The sequence below is a fragment of the Carassius auratus genome, unplaced genomic scaffold (assembly GCF_003368295.1).
Source record: "Carassius auratus strain Wakin unplaced genomic scaffold, ASM336829v1 scaf_tig00033379, whole genome shotgun sequence".
In the NCBI taxonomy this organism is placed as follows: domain Eukaryota; kingdom Metazoa; phylum Chordata; class Actinopteri; order Cypriniformes; family Cyprinidae; genus Carassius; species Carassius auratus.
In genome coordinates, this window is record NW_020526076.1 from 10,279 (window position 1) to 36,592 (window position 26,314).

A 26,314-nucleotide genomic window follows, 5' to 3' on the forward strand; every position below is an offset into this window, starting at 1 on the left:
TGTCAGGGAAACAAAAGTCTTCTGTCTGAAAAACGATGTATAAATAAGGACTAAAAGAGAGTGAACACAATAATCTTTGACATATGACTCACGGCACTGCATCATTCATGTGTAATACTACTCTCTTGAAAGAGCGCAAAAAAAAGATACTAGTCACAGGTTGAGCAGAGGCGATGATGTGTCATCGGTTAGATGAAAATAAATAAGTACATCGATTATTCAGCTGCACATTATTAACATCAAAAGCCAGTCTTACAACACATGTGAGTTAGAAGAGAAGAGAAGAGAAGAGAAGAGAAGAGAAGAGAAGAGAAGAGAAGAGAGGAGTTGCCCCTGTGTGGGTCTGAACAAGGATGAGTCACAAGTTTGCTGCCCACTCAGACACCCACACAAACCAGAGAGTGGGTGTGAAAATGCTGGGCTCGGAGCCTACGGGCTTTACAGAAAGGAAGAGATGATCATTCTGTCTCTTATTTTTTCACTTTCTCTACTCCTCTGCACACATACACCTCTTCTACCCACGAGCTGAGCCCACATCGAGGGAGCATTTTATGATGTCATCTCCTCAGATCTAAAGAACCACGGCACTCAGGATAATGTGTGGGCTATTATCCTCTATACGTAGGTGCCGCGTGCATGTAAATTACTGAATCTTTTTGGAGTATACACTGCATCCCTTTCTTTCAAACTTTTTTTCTTTTGAAACAATTGACCACAGCATCCTGCCGTGCATTGATCTCACTCTTCTCACAGACCCAGGATCAAGTCTGGCACCTGCCAATCATCACCTAAACTTTCTAAAGCACACCATCAGAGTCTGTCGATTTCAAAAAATGCCCACTGCAGCTCACTCACCATTAAGAAAGACACTAAAGAGAAAACGTTGAACCTACCGGTGCAGGATGAGTGCGTGATTTGGTTTTAGCAAGTCCATCCTGTTCTGTTTCAGGAATATTCATCTGAGGCCCTACAGAAAAATCAGAAAGAGAAGGAAGTGTTTTATAATGCCACATCATAATGCTAAAACTAAAAATTGATATATCACTCCCAAAACCGTTTCAGCCATCATAGACCAATATTATGTTGTATAACATGTCCAATTCAAATGAAACCCTTCAGGACTGTGAAGGAACATTTTGTTGAAACGGACCAGCTAGATGACACTCAAGTGAGACAGATTGCTCATTAGAATATTTCACATTTGCGTGTGGGCGATCACCAACAGCCATTCTTCATCACAACTCAAATAATCTCCAGAGATGAGCGCTTCAACTTGCAAAACAATCTCAAATCAAATAAATAATCACGTAATTTCTTCCTTTTAATAATTACACATTGTATATTAATTATAACCCCTGTAACAGTGAAATGTACACTATGGATAAAAGGTTTAAAATACTATTGTTTAATAGAAGACGAAAATGTGGCAATTATACAGCCGTTGCTATAAAAGGAAAGCCCTTTTAAGACACTTTGGGGTACTTAACTGAAATATACAGCGGTATGAATCATTCACATCCTTATCATTATGCCAATTGAGGTGCTGGATCCATTAACAGCACTTTTGAGGGCGAAAAGAAAATTCTCTGGCATGTCTGACAGCACAAAGACGACTCTGTTAATGCACTACTTTGTAACTGATCAGACGAACCATTTGCCGAAAATTGAAATTACATTTTGACATAGTTTTACTGAGAAATAATCTATATCAGTCGGAGACAATATCTGGTGCTAAAAATGCTGCCTGTCAGCATTCAGACAGCAGCTATTGTTACACATAAGCTGGTGGCCATATTTTACAATATCAAATGTACATATGACCAACAGGATTGGATTTTTTTTATTTTTAATACTGCTTCTATATAATTTTTTCTTATCACCCTCTGTACACTTATATTACGGTATGTCTCATGTGTGCCCCCTGATGGAAAATATTTGAAACAAAAAGTACAAATTCACACTAATCAGGTATTTTAGGGCTATTAGATTAATGATTTGTGGGTGCATGACATCATTTGGCTGACACAGATTAAAAAAAAAATGTTGGACAGTTAAAAGTAGACTAATTAAAAGTAGTTACAGATGCACAAATCATTTTAATTGTATACTTAGAGCATTACATCTCATTTGTTTCAGTAGTACTATTAGCACTAGTTTAGTAATTAATAATGAACACAGAGATTCCAATCCCTTCGGTTTAGGGGTGCGTAACGGGGGCGATGAAGGGTGCTGGGGTGAGTGGGTTCATTGAATCCATGTACATAATGTGTCCGTTCATTCCACTCGCAGGCGTCCGGCCACTGCACTTCATCTTCTTAGGCAGTGGTGTTATCCTTGTCATTTGGGGGAAAAAAAGAGGAAAGGGGAAATGTGTCCCCCCTTGTTTCCCCCTCTCTAAACTCGCCCCTCTCTTATTCCCCAACTCAATTCTTTCAGTCCCCCCGGGGCAACAGCATTCCAAAACACACACAAGAATTTCCTTTTCTTCAGTTCACAAGCCCTCCCCTCCTACCTCACTTCAAGAAGAGGAAAAAAGAATACATCACCCTCAACCAAATGGCCCTTACACCAAATAACAAAAATATAGAAATAAAACGTCTGTGTAACTTATGACAAGTCATTAAACCACTTTTTCAGTCTTTCTTTCTCTCGCTCTCTCGCTCTCTCTATAAAATGCATTTGTCAGATACCACACACACTGTAGCTACAGCATTCTCTCTCTCTTTCTCTGTGTGTGTGTGTGTGTCGTGGATGCGGCATTGTAAGTTCGAGGTTTTAGACACAAAGCAACATAAATGCAGAAAGCAGCAAATACAAGTATTCTTTTCAAATTAATTATCACATAGGCTATGTATCATATTTGTGGCATTGAAGTTATAGTTTGACCATATGCTACTCAAAATAAAATAAAAATTAAGCAAATGCCAAACAATGCTTCTTAAGGATGCACAATATGCAGCTTATGGCACAATATAATAAAATAGACACAGGACGCACCTTTTGTTTGACTTCGCTGCATGCTCGCGTTTTTCCTCCGCGCACCATCACCGCTGATAGCGGACAATCTGTTTCTCTGCGTCCAGGAGAAAAAGAAAGAAAGGCAAAAAAATGAGCTCGGTCGACAAAATGAAAGTACGGCTCCGTTGCGAATGCAGAAACACTTCATGTTCATCATCGCATGTTTCATTCATCTACTTGTCATTGCCATTTTCCTTGCGCCGGCCGACTTTTCACGTTGTGCATTAACATACCGAATGGCTTGGAAATGCCACTGCTGCCCCATTCACATGAATGCTGCTGACTTCACTAACCAGCACTCAGTTCAGAAATCCCCCTCTGCTGGGGCCGTCCCTTCGCACGGGGATATAACGGGGATATAACGCACTGCAGGCAGGCCTATAATATATATGCACACGATTTGAGGAAACTCTTAAATCAGAAAAAGACTTTTATGCAGAAAAGGCGAAAGTCCTATGCTGAGATGACATCATTTTTCTACGTTGAACTTGCATGTTTCTGAGAACAGAAAGGGGTAAAACAGCTGCGTCCTCATAACTCTCATTTGTAGGCAGATGATAAAGATTTCAACAGTAGATTCAAAGGGGATTTTGTCAGTACATTTTGTTGTTCTTCATGTCGAAATAACTGTACATTTAAAAAAATAAGCCCGAAGCCACTAGACAACTTTTTAAAATTCCACAGAGGTTTAAAAAAAAAGAATTCTGGTTATGTGGACAACATATGTGTACTTTAAACTGTGTGTGAATTATTCACTGACTTTCGGGGATTAAAAGGACTTCCTGTGAGTAATTTTTGCTGTTCGTCTCGCGCCTATACAGTTAGTAAAATGTCAGCTTTCTTAAGTTGTCTGCTTCTTAAAACAACATATTTGTGTCATATACTCGTGACATGTAAATATATAACAGAATAATAAAAATAGCCTACTTTTTTGTTGACGTATAAACCGATTACGAATCCAAATAGAACACTGTCGAGCTCTGCTGCTGCTAACTTGTAACTTCCTTAGCTATCTTTATTTATTTATTTTTATGTTGGGATTCCCAATTTTTTTTTTTTTTTTTTTTTTTTTTTTAAATAGTCCTAGCAATTGTGCTTAAATGAGATGGTTGAATCACCGTTTTACAGACTCCATTAACCAATACGCTATTCTGAAGAACTTTATTATACGACGTCAGGTTTTTCTCCAAATAACCCTACAGACAACACAACATTTATAGTGAAAATTTAATATAAATATGTTTGTGCCACGAAGAACCATTAAATAACCTTTATTAGAGTATAGGCTATATATCATCAGGAACTTTTTGACGTTTTTCAAATGCCAGATTGGCATAAACCGAAGAGTGTTTATGTACTTGGTTTCCTCTAAAATTAGTTTAGGGACTTTAATCCAATTGAGGAGGAAGTTAACACTAAAGGCGTTTCATTGATTGATTCTCATTTGGTAAAATTGATTTGAAACAAGCCTTTCATGTGTATTAAGATGCTTTATAATGAGCTTACGATCCCCAGATGTGGTTTCTGAAATTCACTCATTGAAGATTATTGTTTTTAATTGAGTTAACACTGAATATTAGTTCAGAAATCTGTTCCTCATCTGGACATCACAATCTTTTTGAAGTCAAAAAAATTGTGTTGTAACTTCAATGCACTCGAAATATCCTAAAGGATAAAAGAAAGTTTAAGACCTAATCTATGACAGTGGAAACAGAAAACCTTTAACCATTTCCTAAGACACAATTTCAAGTGCAGTGCATGCCAGATGCATGTCGACAAAACAGTGATTTGCATGCGTTCACTCATTTAAGTAGTTTTGTTAGTGTACATTGATATGGGAAACCACTGAGCTTTGTGTACAATCTGGTTCCCCCTTTGCTTTCCCTCCCTCTCTCAACAGCAGAATTGTTTTTACAGTAGACACACGGGGTTTCACCAGAGAGTAAGACTAGCAGGAAAGAAGTACAATGGGAGTTCACCTAACTGACCACATCGTCTCATTCACAAGAGACCATGAACACTCTTCTTCAGTCCTTGTCCCGAATGCAAAAAGGATGCATGGGGGAAATACAACAGCTGTGGGAGGTGCCCAGTGATTTACATAAAATTTCCAAAGTGCCAGATTGGCTTATGATGAAATGTCTCGTTTTTTTCCATTCTCTCTCACACTTTCACAGAGAACATCTCTAAAAGACTTTCAAGGGAAGGATGAGCAGATGATGAACTTGGGGAAATTTGCACAACTGATCATTCTGACAGGGTTAAAGAAAAACATTTCTACCATTCCATCAATGGATTCTTGTTTAATATATGTCCAAATAGCTAACAAAATGTGCACATGAATTAAAGTTTAAATTAGGAAAACAGAATCGAACGCGCTATCAGAATCAAACGCCCATTTCAGTGTAAACCAACAAAACTACTTAAATTAATCAAGCTTCAATAAATCAATCGGTTTTGAACTGAGAAATGTGCCATATTATTAATAAAGAGAAATATTATGACTGTTAACAATTTTACTCTGAAAAACCTCATTTGCAGCTTACATATATTGTTCCGATCTAATCGGTGTGAGCACATCTGCACAAAGAAAAATATGCAAACATAACCTGCGCAGCATGTCTCTTCAGCCCTGCTCACACACACAGCACAGTGTGAGCCTTTACTGGTATGGAAACATTTTAAATATCAGTTTCACAGCTGCTTCAACCAAAAGAAGACACTAGCATCAGACAAAGAGTGAGAACAAAATTGTTGATAATTTAGTTGCTGCATTTAAAAATGGATGAATACACTTTTAAATAATAGTGCAATTTCTTTTAAAGATCTGTACCTAAAAAAAGGACTAAATAAGGTTAATTCTGCTTTTCTAACACATAACAGGAATTTTGGAGCTAAAACACATATTTTTTTTGTTTAAAACAGATGGAAATTCCATTAACTATTGAGAAAAATCCAAATTCCTAACAAATTTGCACTATTTCAACTCAATATATCTTTACGGGTAGCATGATATGATTCTTCAGTTATATCATGATCAGTAATGGCTTGGCAACATTTATGCATTCATCAGTTCCAAGACTAACCTCTTCAAATATCAGTCGCAAGTGATTCAATAACATATACAGCAACCAGAATGCAAAAATAAACAGTTGAATATTTTAAAGAGATCTATTCTCAATGCACCTATTATTCTAAAACAATCTTTACTTGTCCAGCTGAAGTATGTCTATAAAATATTTGGAAAAGCCTTTCTAGTTAATGAGAAGTAAAATCTGTACACAGAATTATGCCAGCTGTAGTATTTGGCAGTGAGTACACTTGTGGATCAAGTGAAATCCACTGGCAAATACAGTTTTCCCCCACTTGCAGCTCATGATTCATTTACTGTTTATGAATAGCATGTTACGATATGGGAGAATGCAGACATAAAATCAGAGAGGTGCTCATACTTTTCAAGGTACTGTATATGGTTACACTTGGTTTAAGATGCAGACAATAGCGCACAATACCTAAATGCATTCTTTGAGTCTCATCTTGACAAGTACCTTCAATCATCTGCGATTTCAGTCAGCTGTGGCTGGAATTTGTTTATCCATAGTCTAAAGGACATGTTGCCTTTGTTTAGTTAGACCAGACATATTGTAATGAATAACCACTCTTGTTATATCCCGTTCATGTGTAACTATTCCTTATCATATTTTCTACAACATGTTGCATGTGGTTTCTGCATTCTTTGATCTTGGATTCTCAGGTACATTTAAAAGCCTGCTCTGGATGAATTACCTATACATGTGCTATAAAAATTCTCAGTGCAAAGTTTTGAAAAAAAATCCTGGTGCATGTACAAGGACCTCAAATTCCTAAACGCAATGTCATCTTAAAGGAATTCAGATGAACTCTCACCTCTTTCCTCGTTCAGAGAGCGAACTATAGAATTGATTTTCATTGAAGACAAACATACTCTTCCTTAATGAATTTTTAGGTCGAGCAATCTTTACAAAGGGATATGAAATGTTTAGATAGGAAATTTTGTGTGGAAAAACGATGAATACATAACATCAAATAATTCTTTATTTCTTTCTTTAATTCTTTAGTCTGGCATTTCAGTCACAGAGAGTAAATCAGTTCAGAAAGACTGAATCACTTCGAACCAATCAGGTCTTATTGCTAACTGAATCGATATTGAGTCAGCGTACACAGTTTAAAAAAAACTAATATGTCAGTACTTCTCTCACTGTTTAAAACCCATCTAAAATATATATATATACTAAACTAATAATTATGTTTTATTGCATTTAAAACTGATATTTGTATGTTTTTGCTAAGATGACGCAGCCTGCAGAGATTTTTCTGGTGAAGTATGCAAGTTAACGAGTGAGTCGGTACTCGCTAAATCTTATACTCCTCTGTGCAAGAGTTTGAACTTAAACACCACTTGTAAATGGAACATCTATAGAAACATCCCTCATTGTTTGTCATTTGTAAGAATGGAATCAGACCACCTCCCAGACCACACACCATTTAAATACATCGGCACATTATTCAGTGAACTGGAAATGAAAAATATCGCCAACCCCGCGGGGGAAACGACAGCAAGACACTTCACCCTCCCAGCAGACAGTGGGATTCTAACAGCACCACAGGTGGGTCTCTTTGTATCCCCTCCCAGTTGTGCCCCATTTTGGGAAAGACCCTCGGCGGCAGACAGCAACCGTCTCCAGCTGAACCTGAAATACAAGCCCGAGCGCTGGAATTTTCCCACCGAAGCGAGGGGGATTGATTCGTAGGGATCCGTCTGAGCTAAACCCTCTTAAATGTCCCCCTGGCTTTTGTCTTCACGTTTCAGCTGAGATTCGCAGTTCATCGAGCGCCGCTTCAGAAGCACAGGAATGCTCCGGGTTTGACAAGCACCCCTTGCCTTCTGCAAATGGGTGGAATATTTCACATATACACACACTTCACTTGTGCACACACACACTTGGTCACCCACACACACTGAGCTACACCCTCCCACACAAATACCTATATCCAAACACCCACACACACTCATGTGCTCCTGAGTGCACATGCACAGGACACACACACACACATATCCACCCACACACACACGCGCTCCAACACAATAAGTTTCTCATGATAGCTCTGATCTGGTTTTGTACAGAATGGGATACAACACAAACAAATATGGCAGATAATGGCATTAGCCGAGATCCCGCAGGCAAGTTTAAGCACTTTGGGAAAGAAGCAGATAGGTGTGTGTGTGTGTGTGTGTGCCATTTATCCCTCTTTAACTGCGGAGAACAAAGAGCAAAGCTGCATTTCAGTCTCTTGCATTCCATTCGGGCAGAGACACTCTTTCAGCACAGAGAAAACAATTACAGATCCCAGTCTGTCAACAGCCTTGCACAGCACAGAAGATCTACTCTCACTGCAGTGCACTGCAAACAGTGAGGCGCCTCTTTCCTATTCATGAGGAGTTGAAATTGACCACATTTTTAGCATGAGAGCGACTGAGCCAAAACTTTACATCATTGCAGAAACTCTCATTCCATCTGAAATTTCAAGTCATGTAGATCAACTCCGGTCATTTGCTTTCGCTCAAAAAGTTTGTTCATCTTCAAAAGAATCTTACCTGCACACATGGCACAGTGTGATTTGTGTCTTCCTTTCTCTTGTCACTCCATTTCCTCCCGTGTTCATGTGCCTGTGACTGACTGCAGTATCCTGTTGAGATCTGCTGTTATATGTGTGTGAGTGTGTGTGTGTGTGTGTGTGTGTGTGAGGCTGAGCTTTTGCCGTTCTCTACGAGTGTCACGCTGGAAGTGTTGTATCCACAAGCTTCCTTGGGTTTAACTACATAGCATCTCTCCACCCCCATGGCTGCATGGTAAGCGTGTGTGAGCAGGGAAGGTTTTCTGCCTACACGGCTCTGTAAGTCGGCCCCCCACCACACACACACACACACACACACACATTCACTGCCTACTTTAAAATGCCGTCACCTGACCAGCCTACCACAGTCAGCCCACACATAGTTCAGTTTTTCCTTTTTTTCCCAGTTTTTTTTTTTCATGTCTCAGTTATGGTTAAGTAGAAAAAGTAATGAAAATAACCCAAATAATCAATGAGAAAGCACAAAAAGTTGGCATACTGTTGCTCTAAGAATTTATTCTCGCCAACAAGAGGCGTTTAAGTGAAACTCTTCATCAGTCACAATCATACTGATTAATAAAAAAAAAGAAAAGAAAAGAAAAAAGCGCCAACCTTTTGTGCTTTTTTAATGTGAGAAACAGTTACAATGTACACTGTAATGACTTGAGACTGTTCAGAGAAAACGTTTTAATTAACTATATATCTATTAAAATTTCTATTCATTTTAAATTCCATTAACGCATAATTAAAAAACTTGATTTAAATTACATTTTTAAGTGAAAACAAATTAATAGATTTCTGTTTATGGTCTGCAAATATTTGTAATGTTATCAGTGAATATAGTTTTTTTGTGTGTGTATGTGTGATACTGTTTATGCAATATAGCTTTTGGATTTTTTTCACAAGCTGGTCTTACAGAAGAATAATCTGTTTTGAGACTTGATCGGGTTAGGATTTGTCATCTGAGGGAAAAAAGGAAATTGGATGTGAAATTATAATTTATGACTTCACAATGCTCACCCTGTTATTGGATTGATTACTCACTCCATTAAATCATAAATAGGTCACCTCAAAATGTGTACTGTTTTCCATGTGCATCTCATCAAACCAGTCCTTTAACACTCATAGACAGTGCATGCTTTTAAAAGTGTGAGGACTCAATGAAATGTCAGTGTATGGAAAACATATGCCTTTGTTTGCAATCAGAGATCAAACAGTGTTTGAGGCAACATCACAAAAAAAAACTCTGAATGAATATGAATATGTGGCCCCGAACATATCAATCAGTATTTCCATCAACTCTGAAATATCACAATGGAGCAGTTTATTACTCTATGTAGAGGGAAGAAACTGTATGTTGTGTTTTTAATTCCCATTTCTGGGAAGATGTGTTGGAGTCAAACTCTCCATGTCCTTACCCTTTTAAAACTAACCAGCCGCAAAGAGGTCATAAAATACGAACTTGTCTATCTGAGAGTCCATTTAGACAACAAGTGCTCTATTAGAACCAACCACCACATTTATACAGCTTTACCTTCAGTGCTGTGCATTAAGCAGAGGTGGGTGGGTGCGCTTCAATTTGTGATTACTTTTCCAAGCTGGTAATTGGACTATTTTAGAGAGCGAGTCTGAAAGAATATTCATATATATTCAGGTAATATGGCTACAGAAAAGAGGAAGGAATTATGCGTGGGCAGAGCACAAGCTCTCAGACAGGTTTTATAGACTCTAATGGAAACAAACGAGGTTTATCTGGAAAAAAAATAATTTTGCTGGTACCTAAACATTCAACTTCAGCTGTGAAAATCATTTAGTTGATTAGTGTTTAGCCTTTTTAGTTAAAATAACTAAGCATTCTTAAAACTGGCATTAGTTTTAAAAAATGGCATAATATTGTATAGTGGCATAATATACACGCTTAATAATTAAGGCTGCACAATTTTTTTTTTTTTTGAAGCAATCCAATAAAATGTTGACTTCCACTACATAAAAAAAAAAAACACCTTTGTTGACAATTCTTAAAAGAACCTTGTTTCCCCCTAGTATAACCTTTTCCCATTATACATTCTTAAAAACAAAGGTTCTATATTGGAATTGGTGAAGTACCCTTAACATCCATAGAGCCTATCCACTTTTACAAAAGTTCTTCACAGTAGAAAAAGGGTTCTTCAGATTATTAAAATGCCCTTAATGTTAAGAAAAAAAAATTTATATTAAGAGCTGTTCTATACGGTGCATGACATGCAGGAAAAAATATTAGGCTAAATCGTGAGCACGATTTACTAATTCGTTCCCTCAATGTACTAAAACGTGCACACGATTACTATTGTGTTCACTCGATTTACTATTGCGTTCCCTCGATTTTTAAATAGTGTGCACGATTTAGCAAATCGAGGGAACGTAATAGTAATCGTGTGCACGTTTTAGTACAGTGAGGGAACAAATTAGTAAATCGTGCGCACAATTTATTCATTTTTTCTTGCATGTCATGTGCAGGGCTCCGTAGTTCTAAAAGGTTCTTCGCAGAACCAAAAATGGTTCTTCTATGGCAACTTTTAACCTATATTATTTTTAAGGGGACATCAGATGACCATTTTCCACAAGTTGATATGATTCTATAGGGTCTTTATGAAATGTCTGCAACATACTTTGGTTACAATTTCTCAATGGTAGTGTAAAAGAACAACCTTTTTTTTTTACTTTGTCAAAAACACCTCTGTTCACAGCGATCTGTTTTGGTGCATGTCTCTTTAAATGATAATGAGCTACTGCTCACCTCACCCCACAGCCCTTTTTTGTGTATTCGGCGTCGCTTTACCAATTAAAAACAAAACTAATTCACTGCATCTTCATTGGGAGAATGATGTCGGGAGAAAATGAAGACTCTTATGTTGACTTCGACATCCAAGTACCATGGGTTGTGGGCGGGGCCTGAGCTGTATGACGTCATACTAAAAATCTAAATTAAAATGGCTTGATAATTGAGACTGTTTAGGTTTTTGGGGGATTTAAAAAAAGGAGTGAATCCATTCACACACTGCTAAGACACATTTACTGTATATGCAAAAGCCACGTAAACATAAATTTTGCATCTAATTTCCCCTTTTAAAGAAACTTTGTACAATCGAAATGTCCCATAGACGTTTATTGGTTCTTCACAGAACCGTCAATGTCAAAAGACAATTTTTAAAGAAATACTGAATATGAATACATTACTATATTAGTACATATAAAAAGTGTATACTGAACCAGATATCAGTCAATTCTCTTAATTTCTCCTTTTCAGATATGCCTGACTTCTATGGAGCTTATAATATGACAAAACAAGTTTAATTTGTATTGTGTAAATTTTAATTATTAACAAGTGTCATTTAACTCCCACAGTATAAGATTTCAAAACAAAAAAAATGCTGTTTGAAAATACTCTGCCATAACAATATTCATTTGTTAAATTTTCAAATGTTTAACATTCAAGTAAAAAAATCTTATTCAGAACTATGTTAAATGCCACATAATATACATTTTTGTTAAATGACATTTGTCAAAAATTCAAATGTACACAATACAAATTCATTTAGTTTTGTCATATAATAAGCTCCATAGATTTCTCTGATTTCTCATTGACTTGAACAAAGCATTTAAAGGTCTAAATTTATGATCTACAAATTACCAATATTAACAACTAAGATCTGTGACAAAAACAAGTTTACTGAGCTGCTAAAAGAATCCAATCATTTTGGGAAGTTTTTGTCCTATGCAAGCAAACAACAAATGCTGACATATCTGATTTGTTTCCTTGAGTTCCTGTTCATTTTTGTCAAAAAACTTACATTACATTAAATAATTTACAGTCATATTAAACTGTCAACAATTCATGTGTTGCTTGCAAATTGTCCATTCTATTTTACATTAACGTAATTCTTAAAGAAAAAAGAAAAAACTGACCGTGAGATTTGAACCCTTGTTATTATTCATAATGAACAGGTGTGGCTTCTAAGAAACAAAAACACTCATGTATTTGGTTGAGTAAGTTCTCATCACATATGCAACACAAGACCCCACCCCCTACACCCTCACCACAGTTTCCCGACAATCCTCTCCCACCTTAACTCAGATTTTACCCACAGAGAGTTCAACAGCCAAACCTGTTCTCACAGACACTTGAGTCACTGGGTTCTTTCTCAGATTCAGGGTGTCCACTGTTGAAATTTCTATCCTGCTGTTTAAAGCGAATTTACCCAGGAACAACCCAGAATCATGCTGTGGAAACCTGAGATACCTGCAAGCGCCTATATATGCACTTCATAAAATATGAGGGGGACCCATGGAATGATAATGACAGGAGAGTAATTGATGCAATTATTGCTTAGCACTGAAGATCAAGAGTCATTCATAATCAAGAACTTTCCATGCATAAAGTTTTTTTTAGCTCATGTTGCCCTTGTGCTGGTTTGGAGTTTTAAGAAAACATACAATGCAAGTAACATTGTTAGCTTTTTTTCTGTTCTTTTTTCTTCTTCTTCTTCTTTCTTGAAAAAGACGATTGCCAGGAAGATGAATCCGTTTTCTACGCAACACTTTGCAGATATCTTCAAGTTAGGTACTTTTTCATAGGTGGGATGTGTGTGGACAGACACAGTGGGAAAACCCTCTGGACTCTCTGCTCAGACAATGATTACTGGAACAAGGCAGCATTATCTTTATTTTACTGTTTATGAACTTTAAATATAAAGGGACAGTTCACCCGAAAAAAAATTCAAATTCCGTCATCATTTACTTTTCCTCATGTCTCACCCTTACGTATTACTTATGAGAAACAATTAAAAAAAACAATTCAATTCAGAAACAAAATCAGGTAAAAGGCAGAAGGCAGACTTGGAATGCGAGCCATTTTGTTCAGGCATCTGACTTATTTTCCCAGAGGACTGATGAGCTATTTCAAGATAATTCTAACTCACATGTTCTATTTTTAGCTATTATTTTTAATCTTATCTTGTCTGTACCATTAGAGGAAATAAGTGTTATTCCTGCATCTGGAGCCAGCCATATATATATATATATATAAACAGTGCATATTTTCCCTTTAAATTAAAGCATAAAAAGATGAATAAAAAGATGTATGGTATGTTAGGTGGAGGAGGACATGCTGGTAAAATACTGTTCTCGTTTTGATGTAGAAGGGAGTTCCCCTTGTAATTTCACAGCAATGAAAACAAAAAGAGACACTGGTAATTCATAACAGGGTTCTTATTCGTACTTGCATGGAAATTATTCAAATTAGACCTAAAACACTAGGGATGTGCCGATTTAGGTTTGAAGTTGCTTTACGATCTGATTATTTATGGAAGGCTACACCCCAATGAGCATGAATTTCCATTCAAAGCATGTTTGCCTGGTACCAGTAACCTTAATTCATTCATTAAAGAGTATAAGTAAGCTGATGTTGTGAATGTGATTTTTTTTAAAGAAAGATCAGACCTAAAACTTTTGTTTGCCCATCAGTGATAGTATAAATTCTGCCGTTGTCACTACTGAGGAATTACAGCGTGAGCATTGACGCCTCGATTGCTTCAAGGGATGTTGGGGAAAAAGTCTTGCTGACAACTGGACAGGAAGAGGAAATAAAATCATTTAAAAAGAAGTTCAACACAGGTAATGCATTCTGGGAAATGAAGTGTTCTTCCACACAGTTAATTGATTAGATCTATCTATCTAAACTTGTTTTTCAAAATGTTTAAACAAGACTACATTCTTTTAATTCTACTTCATTATTCTGACATTTTAAATGCAATTGTGCATCTTGTTTGCTACTTCATTTCAAAATCAGAAACTGAATTCAAATGCAATCACAAGTCTGAATGGCCATCATGTGTTCTGAAGGCCACTGCTGCAGTGGCATCACTGACGGCCAGCTCAGATCCTTTTCCTTTTCTCCCAAAGGCTGGTTTGAAGTTGAGACATCAATAACAAAAATGAAAGAAAACACTCCGTTATTACTGTAAAACGTAATATTCTGTATTTCTAAGAATATGCAAATCTGAAATTCAGATAGCTGACTAATTATGACTATAACTGCTATCTGATTATGAGTGCTGTAGTGAACCTCCATACCTGGAACGGCTTGAAACTAAATGACTGCTAAATTTAGCCTGTGGACAAGAGATGTCAACAAGACACTAATAAGTTGGTTTTGCTAAAATTATGAAGTGTACAATTATAAAGTGTTTGAGCTGTAATAATCCTTTAGCAATATGCATTTCACTAATATTAAATGGTTTTGAGGTATAGGGCAATAAATGCAAAGCTACAGTATTTAATGTCATTTTTGTAATGCACAGTACACCTGTAAAAATAAAAGGTCCAAAAACATTTTGGGATCCTTTCTGTTTACCATTCTTAAAATGTTGTTGTTTCTTAGTGTAAAAAACATTTGAATAATATGAAGAGCCTTTTCGCAATGCAAAGAACCTTTTGATCCATGGATGTTCTTCAATGAACTATCACTAGGGAACCTTTATTTTTAAGAGTGCACTAGCATTAGTAAACCAAGGTCTCATGGGAGGTGTCATTCTATTGAAGGCAAAGTGACTGTTGTTTTACACTTGTTTGCTTAAGTTATTGTTTGTAGCTGTTGGCATCTGGTGGAAGGACTGCACCAAAGCCACTTCCTGAAATGTTTAACGTCTGGCAAAACCAATGCGAGAATCGTAGATAAGGAACAAATAAACCCACCTCACCTGTTTGAGCAAGGAGCCACTCCAGGTACAAAAGCTATGCAACAGGGGTGGGCTTAGCTGTTCAGGCACACCCCACGTAAACGTCCTGTTCCCCCCATTCAAATCCAGTTCCTCTTGTTAAACAGTCATTTACTCACAAAAACATTTCTCTGTGAAACATGCAGAAAAACTTGGGGGTTCTCTGTTACGGAGCTTTACCAAACAGCCCATGAGTGCTCTCTTTAAAAGCTTGCTGGACATGCAGACAGGTAATTAAGATCAAGACGTTAAGGAATGTGAGAAGGAGTCGCCCTCCAGCAGGGCAATATTCACAAAGTGACAATTATGTGCATACCTAGATAGTCAAATCTCTCATTCTGAAAGCTTGGCTGCATTACTTCGACTTCCATTCCTCTACTGCACTTGTTACAACAAGTAAGAACAGGACACCCTGCTAGAGAAACGGTTCCTATTCTTTCAGGTAAGGGTGAGTCAGGTGTGGAGGATGGCCATAAGTTTACATACCTTTCATAGCAAGTGTCAAAGGTCATTCCCACATACCTAAAACACAAATTCTAGCTTTTTTTTTTTATAATTTAATGAAATACAGAGTACTGTTCAAAGGTTTGGGGTTGGTAAAATTAAAAAAATAATAATAATGACAGCAAAAACAGTAATATTATGAAATAATATTACGATTCAAATACATTTTAAAATGTAATTTATTCCTGTGATGCAAAACTGAATTATGCAGCCATTACTCCTGTCTTCTTTGTCACTTGGTGACCAAGAAGTATTTATTATTATTATCAATTTTGAAAACAGTTGTGCTACTTAACCTTTTTTGTGGAAACCAACATTTTTGTTTAAGATTCTTTAATGAATCAAAAGTTTTAAAAACACTATCAATTAAATGCATTCTTACCTGTTGCTTCAATGATAATACAGTACGAACTATGCAAAGCAGTACAATAATCATTAACTACAATAATACAGTAAAAAGATTCTTGTGTGTACCTTTTGTTAATACTAACTGTCTTTCAGCTTTTATTAACAGCCACAGTTGGTCAAATCCTCAATCATTACAAGTGTTAATTGTGGTTGCAAGATTTGTAGCTTTAATTTCACAGAGCTGAGATATCACTTTAATTTCACACTGATATCAATTTGGACTTGGATAAAAGGTATTATACACTGGTGTTGCTGTTGGACACTGTCATTTTATTCAAAACTTGAGCTTTACACACCACTTGATCTGTTATTTTGTAATATTGCTCAAGTACAACTGTAAAATATTAAATTCCCAAATCTTCGTCAGAACAGCAGAAACCATTGCAGTATTCAAGAAATAACAGAAAACACGTTTCTACTCTACTTGTATTGCATTTTTCGTTGGATTGAAGTGTGTCTGCTAAATGAATAAGTATGGCCATGCTGGTCTTAGTAATTTGATTTAGTCTTTCTTTTATTTGGGATAAGGATGAGGTTACAGATCAAAGATGGTTCTTTGGAATGCTGTTCTCCCACATGTGGACTCGTGATTGTGTGCTCATGGCCGTTATCTGCCATCCTCTGGATCTCCCTCTTAAAACACAATCTATGACTGTGCCAGTTCCTCGTTTCTCCTTTGGGTATCGTTGACGTGGGATTCCCTGTATCTGCAGGGAAACATCCCACTGCTGCTATGTGCATCTCCCCATGTCGCCTCTTCCCAGGGCTGAGTCAGTGCAGATGAAGCTTCCGCTGCCGTGACTCACTGAACATAGCGATCTACACTACTCAAAACACAAGCTTGGCTGCTCCTTTAGCTGAGAAGACAAGGACGGAATTAAAAACTTGTGGAGACCTTTTAATGTGACCAAATGACATGAATGTACTGTATGTGGCTGCCAGTGCTTAGAGTATAAACCGATATGGTTCCTTATGGGGGATCTTGTTCCAAAATTAATTGAAGAAGAGCTTTAACATTATCCCCCTGGAACCGTCAGTTTAGAAATACATAGACAATTAAGAAACTTTGTAATGTCTTTAAACGGAACAGTGGTAATTGTGTAGATGTCTATACTGTAGTTTGGTTATGAGGATGAGTGACTCTCAGAAGTGAGGTCCATGCTAACCGGTACTTGAAAGCCTTAGTGATCTGAAACAAAAGAAGACAACAACCAGAAGGTGCACAGTAATATGCTTATAATGGGGAGGGAGGGAGGGTTGCGAGCAGTTTGAGCATACTTACCAAGCAGTTATGCCATATATATATATATATATATATATATATGTCCCGTGTCTAATAGGAGAATAGTAGTGATTGGAGCGATTTGACAGCTGACTGTGTCAGCTGGTCCCGACACTATGCCTCCGTGGCCTGACTGAACTAACGCTGCACTCAATTTGTTCCATCATGCTTGTTATGGTGTCATTTTGTTTTGATAGCAGAGACATCAAGGCTATATCAAGGACATTCCTAGGGAGGCATTTTAGGGATAATTAAGAAGTGTTTCAACACATCTAAAAACATAATGGCATCGATAATGAGAAATGGGATATCAGGTTTCATGCCATGAGATTTCATAGTCATAAAAAAAATTGCCATTCATATTCTGCAGCCAAGGACTGAGGAAATGTGTAAACCAAAGGACATGGGATTAAATGGGAACAAATTAATGTGAGAAAATGGTGATTGTGACATACACGTTTTACACGTTCATCCATACTCTGAATCCAGCATGTACAGAATGGTGTGAGACACTGGGAGCGTCCAAGTGTCTTGTGCACTGTGGAGTGGACTTCACAAGGTGTTCAGCCATCTTAAGTGAGATTCCAGATCACATAGAGCATGTCCGCTCAGTCCAATGGACATTATGTTTATTTCGCCTCCAGAATATCAGAGTTATCAAATTTACACAGAAAATTTTTTTATACAATTCACAATATGGTTCATTAATATTAGTTAAAGCATAAGGTGGCATAAAATACTAATTAACATTTTTTTGAAACATTACTAATGTAAGTTAACTCATGTTCTAATACTTATTAAAATTTTTCATGCAAACATTAAACAAGATTAATAAATGCTCTAAAATGTTTGTTGTTAATTTATGATAACTAATACATTCATCTTAATTTTAAAGGAGTCATATGATGTTGCTAAAAAGAACATTATTTTGTGTATTTGATGTAATGAAACACATTATTTTCCACAGACTGTACATTATTGATTCTCCTCTATGCCCCGCCTTTCTGAAACGTGTCGATTTTTTACAATGCTCATCGTTCTGAAAAGCGAGGTGTGCTCTGATTGGCCAGCTATCCAGTGCATTGTGATTGGCTGAATGCCTCAAGATGGAAATGTCATGCCCCTTTACATACTGTGATGTGTGTCCTGGTAAGAACACCAGGGCTACAAGACAAAATAATAAAAACCCATTACAAACGAGGCATTTGTTGCATCCAGTGGGAAAATAATTACTGATTATAATGACTTATACTAACTTTTTACACATTGCGTTGCATCACGCTGCGTAAACATAAAACCATGTCCGGATTTGTGATCAGAGAAACAACAAACAACAAGCGCTGATTATCTTTGTTAACAGACCTGATTCAGATAATCAGCTCATTAGAATTGAGCAATGAGCTTGAAGTGTGTTCCGACTGACATGGTCTTTACACAGTGTTCATTGCTCCCTACTTCCTGAGCAGGGGAAATCTGTTGAAGTTTACCTCATTTTGAAACATTTATTCACAGATTTGCGCTGCGCAATGTCTCCACACATGGACAAGTGTGACATCATATACCCCTGTAACTAAATACAATTAAAATTCACGTCTCGCACACTTTAGTGCACTATACTGTATGTACAGTACACATCTTCATATTTGAAACCGTTTCAACTAAGGTGAACTTCTGCAGGTATTTCCTACTCAGTGTAAGAGCAGTGAACACTATGTAGGGACCATGTGAATTTCATTTGCAGCTACTTTCAACATACAATCCTCCCTCCCTCTCTCCCTCCATCTGCGGCTGAGCAATCTGTGTCAGCCCTCGTGCCTGATTATGAACATGTGCCATTGTTATTGAGGAGAGGTTGAACCGGGGGTGATCTTTCCCTTCGATGTGCATATGTGTTTGTGAGTGGGGGTTTGCATGGTTGTTAGGTGGGATGTCAGTCACTGAGGGGAAGTGAAGGGTGGAGAGGGACGTGGGTGGTTGGAGGCGGGTAAGTAGGTGGTGGCTGCAGGAAGCCATTGAAAATGTGTGTGTTTACGCTTCAACGCCTGTATGTTTGTTTGGGGTCAAAGTGAATCCGTGATACACATGTGGAAAAATTAATGCAAGTATTGCCCATGATGAAGCAGGCATGGCTTGCATTTACACCCACAGAAGACCACTTATAGCCACAGAGTTGTGCTTTAAATGTGCAAGAGGTTCTGCAAATCTGCACGTGAACTCATCAGTTACATTATGAAGGTTATTAATTATATACCAAAACAAAATTATAGCCTACATAAGCAGCTGTCTTCAAAGGCAACATCCAAACTTTCATGGCATCTCATAAGTTACTGATATGGAACATTATTCATATGCAGCAGCTCTGAAATTAATATAAATAGCAATCCTTATATGAAGTGCATAAGACTTGAAATGCATTTGCTATTAGAATGGTGCTTAAATCAGAATGCAATTAAATGAGAATACATGGCACTCAGATATATAAAATACTTTCATTTAGCAAGAATGCATTAAATTGATCAAAAGTGACAGTAAAGACATTTAGAATGTAAAAACATTTCAAACAAATGCTATTCTATTAAACTTTCTATTTGCCAAAAAAGGCAGAAATAAAGTGTATGACGGCTTCCACAAATATTAAGGAAGCAGACCAATATTGATAATAATAACAAAGAATGTTCCTTGGACACCAAATCAGCATCATTTCTGAAGGATCGTGTGACACTGAAGACTGGAATAATGATGCAGAAAATGTATCATTTCCATCCCAGGAATAAATTAAATTTTAAAATATATTAAAATTGAAAATATTTTCTCACAATATTACTCATACAATATTACATTTAAAAATGTTGCAGATTCCAAATATTTAAACAGTAATATATATATATTAATTCTATCAATGGAAACCAACTGATACATGCTTATATTGAAATATAAAAAAACACAGGTATGGCACATCACTAATATAAATATATGTCCACCTTTTCCAGTAACTTAAAAAAAAGGCTTAAACCAGAAAAATATTTTCGTGATAGACAAAAGAATGGACATCACATATCTGCCTGGCCCAGAGTATCATGGAGTTTCTCAACTGCAGCTTGCTCTCCCCAATACTCCACCCAGAATTCACCCCGTGTAGCAGATGACAGAGACCACAGGCTGACAGCGCCTCATCTCCTCAGTGGGAGTGCTGGTGGTAAGTAAATGACAGAGGAGGAGGTGGCACTGACGGAGGCCACCCCACACAGCCCAGCCTATAACCCACACACTAGCACAGGGCCATGGCCTTTCAGCCGTGGCTCCAGAGCTGCTGCAAACCTCACAGCACAGCTCAACGCTCAGTAGGAAGAAAGTCAGTGGAACTTCTTGTACACACCGATGTGACACCCACATGCACACTGGAAACCACAACTTTATTAAACAGAAAAACTGAAAAGAGATATAAAACCAGAAATGCTTTTGACGTGGGGTAGCCGGAAAAGTAAAAAAGGCTGTAGACAGAGAAGACAGTCCTGCCTTTATTTTGAGAGAAATGTTAGTTTGTGTTGTCAGCATTTTAGATGATACATTTTTGCGCTGGATTTCTATAAGGTGCTATAAAACAAGCAGGTGGCTGACAAATGTCCCGCACTAATGAGGCAAGGCTCTCTGGTGCTCTCAATCTTAGATTGCTGCAGCGTCACAATGGCACAGTAGGACAACTGAACAAGCTGGGAAAACTCACCTGACAAGCTGCAGCACATTGCTAGCTCTGTCATTGAGAGGTCACCAAATGCTAGAGAATGCCAAAGGACACTGTGTGAGTCTGGCCCCGTTGCTTGTGGCTTTTAATGTCTCCTGGTGAAAAAAAAAATACTGATGTCAGTGAAAATTTAGCCTACCAAGTTGTGCCAAGGAGGTATTTACAAAAAAGACAAATTCAGCCAGTATGATGATGGACATGAGCTCAAATATAAAATCAGACAACTTATTCTTCATAAATTTAATTTTCTGTGTAATGTGAGCACACGTAAAATGAAGAGTGTTGAAGAAAAGTAGTCAGAACTTTCCACAAATTTGGTACAAAATACAGCCCAGATCAACTTTTATAAGCCTTTTAATTTTCTTTGAATTTTCTGTGGCTATGCGCTCCCCAAAATAGAAGACTGTTTGAATGTAAATTCATTAGCAATTAATATTAAACATGTAGTTCACCCCCCAAATTAAAAACTGCTCAAAATTTTTTATTTTTAATTTACTCACTCCCAGGCCATTCAAACTCTAACTTTTTACTTCAGTAGAACACTAATGATGTTTTTAGCTAAACGCATGATCCTTGGTGAATTATAATGTGCAAGTCAATGGGTGCCATCACTCTAAGAGCCAAAAAAGTAGGTACAAAAAATGGTCCAGTGTTCAAAAAAAGTGTTCAAATTACTTGGTTAAAATGAACAGAAACAACAATATAAATAACTAAATAACTTATTTACATTATGTTCTCTCCACTTAGATTGGCAAAACCATTTTGTGTTGGCACTACTTTAATAATTTTTGAACAGTGGATGTGTAGTTGCCAGCATGCTTTGCAGTATCAGTATCAGTTGCATCGGGATTGGAACTCGGACATCAGTAAGTTTCAGCGTCATAGAGAAACATTGGAGGATCTGAAGTGCTCATCGGCTTGATGGTGTTTATTCTACGAAAATGGAAAAACGATGGTACTTGTAAAACTGATTCCAGGTCTCCTGAGAGGATGGGCAATAGAATTTATTTTATTACATTTCCTAAACCCAAACATAACAGAGCAAAATATCCCTAGCATTCAACCCCACTCCTAATGAAGACAAAAACTTTCATTTTCTGGTTGTCATAATCTAATTAAGTTTTCATTTGCTTAAGCAGAACATTAATGACATGCATTTCAGCAAGGTATCTCTGGCTTAAACCAGCTAACATTAAAGTTAGTGAGTACAGCGTTGAACCGGGGTGTTGTCATTCATGATCGTGACAGTAATAATATGCGACCTCTCCTGCTTGCATTGTGATCTGTAAACCCTCGCTTTGAGTTGCCCAACATTTTTTTATTTATTTTAATTTATTTTACCAATTTATTTTAAAATCTTTTATATATCCCTCCATGGAATATTTAATTCCCACTTGAATGGTAGCCCTTATGTGTCTTAAATTGTGCAAAATCATTATGGGACAAGGTTTTCACACTGACAGCTGTCATTGTGAGACAGTGAGCAGCTACATTTGTTTTTCCTAGGGAGTAACAGTAACAAAGGGGGGCGGGGCTTACCGATAGGTCAATTTCCATTAACATGCAAAAATTGTCATTAACATGCCAATGTGTGTCTTTGACTAAAGACTAAAACAAGTCCATTTAAACAAACAATGTTTTGTTGAACCAACCAACACAATTCTTCTTTTAGTTTTGTTGTATGGACCTGAACTAACTGCATGGAAAAGTTTTATTTTATTTAATCAAGTTCAAGTTTTAATTAACTGAGGAGCTTATGCTTTCTATTGTGAGTATTTTATGTTCTTGCACTTTATTTTGATTGTCCACTTCAGGCATTTGATCAACTATAACTTTGCAGCTACACATCAACTAACTTTTAATTAATTTGCAATTACATGTCAACTAACTCTCATTAGAGACTGTTATGTAAGGGTTAACGTTATTAGAATAAACTGACATACTCTAATGACTTGTTGATATATTTGCAAAGATACTTGTAGTTAGTAGATTGTTCAAAGTGTACTATCAAAATAAAGTGTTAGCTTCTGTACCTGCTTTTTTGACTCTCCAAAATATTAAGAATCATCAAGGACCATGGGTTTCTTTGCTGTTCTACTGAAGGAACAAAGTCACCAACATCTTGGATAGCCTGAGGGTGAGTCAGGTAACTGCATATTTTCATTTTTGGGTGAACCATTGCAAACAATCAATCAATCAGTCTGCACAACAGAGCACTGGTATAGTGTTGGAAATTTATCAAATCAGTAGGGTTTGTATTCTCAATATTCTTATTTAAAAAACAAAAATACAAAAAACAAAACAAAACCTTAGATAATAGACTTGCAAAAACTGAAAAAAAAATGAATATGGGATTATTTACTTGTCCTAAATGAAGGTACTCCATGTGTCATAATTGTAAAGAATTTAAGGAATTTTTCCAACTGGGGGAGGGGTGGGGGCTTATACAAAGCTTAAAAATTATATTAAAAAACGTTTTTACTAAAAGTAATTGGTTATTAATTAAACAAATTGTCGAAACAAAAAAATGTGCTTTGAAATTGAATTTCTGAATGCTTTAACAAGCCATGGGATACTAAAATGTATACCAAATTGATGAATGTGACACATAATGCCAAAAAAAAACTATGGAAAGAAACCTTCAATCTGGTTTGTTCAATTATATTTCAAGGTGGTGAAGTCATGTGAACAAAAAGGATGTTTTAACACAATTAGGTAGTAATAGGTCACTCTCATTTTCAAGGGAAAAGAGTTTTATAGAATAGATGCATTCTACTTGCTCGAGTTCTAGCTCTAATTTTATTTTTGTTCTTGCACTGGCCTTCTGTTGCTACAGCACAAAGCACAAGTATAAATCTCTAATCATTACCTCATTGCTTTTACTGCAAATCATGGCTACTACAATTAGCATGGAATAAAAACGATGTATTTACGTTCCACATTTCCCCTGATTTCCCTCTCTGAAACAGTGAAATTCCACAGCTTTGGTGGAATGTTCTCAGTGCCCCTTTGGAGCAGGGGCTTGTGTGGGAAGGAGGAGAGGAGGGACTCTAATAGCTAACAGTGGATTTACATTCTTTGTTGAACATAATGGTGGAGCCAGAGGGGCCGTGAGCCAGGAGGGAGCTGCCCCACTGTGATTCCTCCTGTGAAAACTGCAACCCCGTCACTCACCGTACAAGTACCTCATTATCATCCACAGCCAGTTGTAAGTAAATCACTCCAATGCACTGTAGCAGATGTAAGCGCCCCGACTGACATGATCAATGCAAATCATACATACAAAAATTTCAACAGGCGAGGCTTCAGAGCGGGTAGGACATAATACAAAACATAAGACAAACACGTCTGGTTTCCAAGCAACAAAGCCACTCTGAACGGACCCTGAGGGAGGTTTTTCAACGTTTTGGGGTTCATCTCGAGGATATTTCCTTGTGGTATTTGACTCCTCTGACCTCTCCTTTAAAAGGTCTGGATTTGCATACCTTGGGAAAGCAGGAATTTAAGCCTGAGGTTGGTTTAAAGTAACATCAAACTTGTTATCTGTTGTAATGATTTATTGCGGCATCTGTCTCTGTCATAGTACCGTGAGTATTGACCTAATGGCTCATTCATAAACATGGCTCTCATTTGATGTGAGCCGTTGGCGTGATTTATTCATCTCACGGGCACCGCAAGTAAGTTTGTTTACTGCTGCGCTGCTGTGCTACTGACCGAGTTTATAATAAACATCTCAAACATACGCTGCTTAATATTTTACAGGAGGGAGACAGTTTGAGTAAGTTGTGCAGAAGAACAGGATGTCATCGTCTAATAGCTTCAAGTTACCACTTTTGGATTGGGCTGTTAGGATTGCCACTGTGAGAAACAAATCTAGAGAAAAGATTACTTAAACTTGTTACATGAGTCATTTGGTATATTAAACTGTTCAAGATTTGAATTCAGTGAATATGAGTCAAACAATTCCCATATACTGTATATTTATTTATATATATATATATATATATATATATATATATATATATACATAGGCTGAGGTGTCACACTACACGAAATAAATGAAAAATGAGCATATTACAAATTTGATTTATAAAAGGAGGTAAAACTTTTATGACCTTTCATGTTTGAAAAATGTCCTCTGTATCTCCTACTGTGGTTCTGATTGAAAACCGATGTAAAAATTGATTTTTGGGTCACCTCAAATAAGACTAATATTGGAGATCAAATCGTATACTTTTTTTCTTTTTACATTAAGATGACATACAAATACATAACTGGACTCATTTGTGAAAGCTACGGAGCTCCACACATGACGTGCAAAGAAAAATAAATATGCACGATTTAGCAAATCGAGGGAACTAATCAGTAATCCCTTACAATTTATAAATTGAGGGAACTAAATAATAAATCGTGAGCACGATTTAGTCTACTATTTCTTCCCGCATGCCATGAGCGGGGCTCCATAGAAAGCAGAATTGTATTTTTATACTGTTTTTTTTTTGTTTTTTTATGTTTTGTGCTGTATATATTGCAGGAAAATGTCCATATTTGACATGAATTTGAAGAGAGTTTTATGTTCCAAATATGAGTTACTTTAGAATAACTTGCATTATTTCAGTTGGAATGAATGTGTTTTAATGTCTTACTGTCATTTTAGCTCACTCATTACAATTAGGCGAGCCAATCAATGAAACAGCTGCTGTTTATATTCTAGAATATAAAGTACAAGTACTGGATGTTTTTTAAGTGCTAATAAATTGCATTGTGCCTCAAGAAATATTATAACAATAATAATAATTATATGTCTGAACTTGTGAGAGTAGTGGATTTTGACGCATTGAGATGTCACACAACTACATAACTTTTACTTGTTATCAAAAGTTATGGCAGCCTGTAATTTACATTTAGTAATATGACTTTTTTATTCATCAGAAAGTGACAGTGTGGATA

The 26,314-nt window shown here is 36.9% G+C and overlaps 1 long non-coding RNA gene across 1 annotated transcript; it reads right to left on the bottom strand.

Annotated features, from left to right (window-relative positions):
* Positions 1–743: 743 nt before the first annotated feature.
* LOC113081204 (uncharacterized) lies at positions 744–8,902 on the bottom strand. The gene is made up of 3 exons (XR_003282119.1): positions 8,654–8,902; positions 2,998–3,073; positions 744–967 (listed from the first exon to the last, which is right to left on the bottom strand). It is a non-coding gene; the product is annotated as an uncharacterized LOC113081204 (long non-coding RNA).
* Between the last annotated feature and the right edge of the window lie 17,412 nt (positions 8,903–26,314).